A 2,865-nucleotide genomic window follows, 5' to 3' on the forward strand; every position below is an offset into this window, starting at 1 on the left:
TCACTCGGTCCACGTGCGCAGGCGGGTGTTCTCGTCGGCGGCGAGTGTACCGGCCAAACCACGGTGATCTGGTTCAATCCAGGGGCACGGTGAGTTTCACGGGGTAACGTAGAGACCGTGTGCACAAGGAATCGGAAAATGGTTGAGTGGATTACCCGGTCCACGTACTCCGACGGGGTTGTGAACTCCGGCGACCGTGGACTGGCCTCTCCGGCGAAGCAGGCTTCGATTCCTCGCTCGGGGAGCTTCACTGAGCTATGCACACTCGTCTCCGAGGGTTGGTCGGGGCTGGGAAGGGCTGGGCTGGCCGGTCCACGACGGCAGGGGCTCGGGTGGCCGCAGACACGCCGTGCTCGGGCAAACGACGGCGAGTCAAGCTCCGGTGAGGTTTGAGTGTGCGCGGAGGAGTGTGGCCGATGCCTCAGTGGGTTTTATAGGCGCGGGGGCACAAAGGGGACACGGGCGCGGCTCGGCGCGGCGCGGGGTCAGGCGCGGGCGTGCTCTGGCGCGGCAGAGCGCGTCGAACACGTGGAGCTTTTCTTCTGCCCTTGTTCCACAGCTCACCCAAGTCGCAAACGTGCGAATCTTGGCAAAAATCTGGCGCGAGTCTTTTCCTGGCAGCTAGGGCTATCACTCATCTGTGAGACGCCATGGCAGATATGGCCTAGGGAGGGAGATCTTGGGTCGCCAAATCGGGTGTGTCACTCTGCCCACCTCGCGACAAAAACCATGCCAAGGCATGTCAAACGTCCGAGTCTCGGGCTCAGCTTTTTCCAGTGGGTGCCTTAGGTGGTATGCCACATTTTTGGTATAGAACATAGGTGGATTTGGTGCCAGCTTCAAGGTGAACACGACTGATCTTTAGTGTAGGTATAGTTTTTAACTTAGAGAGAAATAGAGAGCTCTAGCTCTCTCTCCTCTTGGAGATTTGATTTGGGGTTTCTCTAGGGGTCTTTTTGCAATATTTCCTTCCCCTAATTGCTGGTTATAAGGTTACTTAAGGTTTGGTTGAAGATTACCCATGTTTTGCACATTTGCTCACTCTCTCCCCCCCTCTTATTCATGGCCTTGAGATATATGGTTAAAGAGAGGTCTAGGGTTTTCCCCCCTCTTATCCAAGGTAGTAAGTGTACAAAGATTTGAGTAATACTTCTTAGGTCATTAACCAACTTTGATTAACACATGATCTCCAAGGTTCTTATGTGGTTCCTTAAGTCTCTACCACATATGATCACAGTCCTTAGTGCCAAGGTGTGCTCTAGCCATGGTAACACCTGAGGTGTCACAGCCCTCCCCCCTTAAAGGAATCTCGTCCCGAGATTTTAGGCAGAGTCCTCAGGAGGGTGCCAAGAAGGTGTGCTGGTGTGTGGTTTCTGCTTTCCTTTAAGTTTTCTTTAGTTAACTGTTCTTCGAATGTCATCCTCTTTGCAACTTCAGAAGGAAGCCCCTTTTAAGTTAAATCCACAACTCAGACTATCCTTGTTATCTAAGTTTTTCTTGAGTTCAAAGGGCAGGTGGGGGTGGAATTTTGGGGTTACGTACCGACTCCTTTGGGCAGAAAGTCGGGAAAGCGAGAGCGTAGAAAATCCTCCATCTCCAACGTAGCTTCCTCTGCTGAATGGTGACTCCACTGAACTTTATACATTCTAATTGATCTTGTCCGTGTTGATCTCTCCTTCTGATCCAATATCTTGATGGGGTACTCTTGATAGGACAAGTCTGGTTCTATCTCAACCTCCGGTTCAGGTAGCACTTCAGTGGGTAGGCGGACACATTTCCGCAGCTGAGATACATGGAATACATCATGAATAGCTGACATGCTGGGTGGCAACTTCAATTGATATGCTACAGGCCCACAAGTCTCCTGGATCTCATAAGGTCCAATGTATCGAGGAGCTAACTTGCCCTTGATCCCAAATCTCTGGACACCCTTGGTGGGTGATACCTTAAGATAAACATGATCTCCCACCTCGAACTGTAGAGGCTTCCTCCTTTTATCATGATAGCTCTTTTGCCTGGCTTGAGCAGCTTCTAAGTTCTTCTTGATGACTCTGACCTTTTCCTCTGCTTCAAGTACCAAATCTGGCCCAAATATTTCCCTTTCTCCTGCTTGAGACCAATTCAGCGGGGTTCTACATCTCCGTATAAGGCTTCAAAAGGTGCCATCTTCAGACTGGACTGATAGCTGTTATTATAAGAAAACTCTACCAAGGAAAGACACTTGTCCCAATCCTTTCCGTAGTGTAGTGCACATGCCCGCAACATGTCTTCCAGAATTTGATTCACCCTTTCTGTTTGGCCATCTGTTTGGGGATGGTATGCTGAGCTCCGTATCACATGGGTCCCAAGTGATTCCTGCAATTGTTCCCAAAATCGTGCCACAAATGGTGCTCCTCTGTCTGACACTATAGTCCTTGGTATCCCATGCAAACGAACTACCTGGTCGATGTAAATCTCTGCATACTTCTCTGTCCTGTGGGTGGTGTGCACCGACAAGAAGTGAGCGGTCTTGGTCAATCTGTCCACAATAACCCAAATGGAATCATGATGCCTGGAGGTGTTGGGCAATCCCACGATAAAGTCCATGCAAATGTCCTCCCATTTCCAAGATGGTATCACTACAGGAAACGCCTAAATTTTCGTAGGCCGATATATTTTCGTCGGCCGGCCCACGAAAATAGAAGGTTATTTTCGTCGGCCTTTGGGACCGACGAAAATGCGGCCTATTTTCGTGGGTCAGGCTGTATTTTCGTCAGCTTGCCGACGAAAATACGAAAGTTATTTTCGTCGGTTTAGAGGCCGACGAATATACGGTGTTTATTTTCGTCGGTCTCCGCTCGGCCGACGAAAATACGATGTTTATTT

This window comes from Zea mays, chromosome 3, assembly GCF_902167145.1.
Source record: "Zea mays cultivar B73 chromosome 3, Zm-B73-REFERENCE-NAM-5.0, whole genome shotgun sequence".
Taxonomy (NCBI): domain Eukaryota; kingdom Viridiplantae; phylum Streptophyta; class Magnoliopsida; order Poales; family Poaceae; genus Zea; species Zea mays.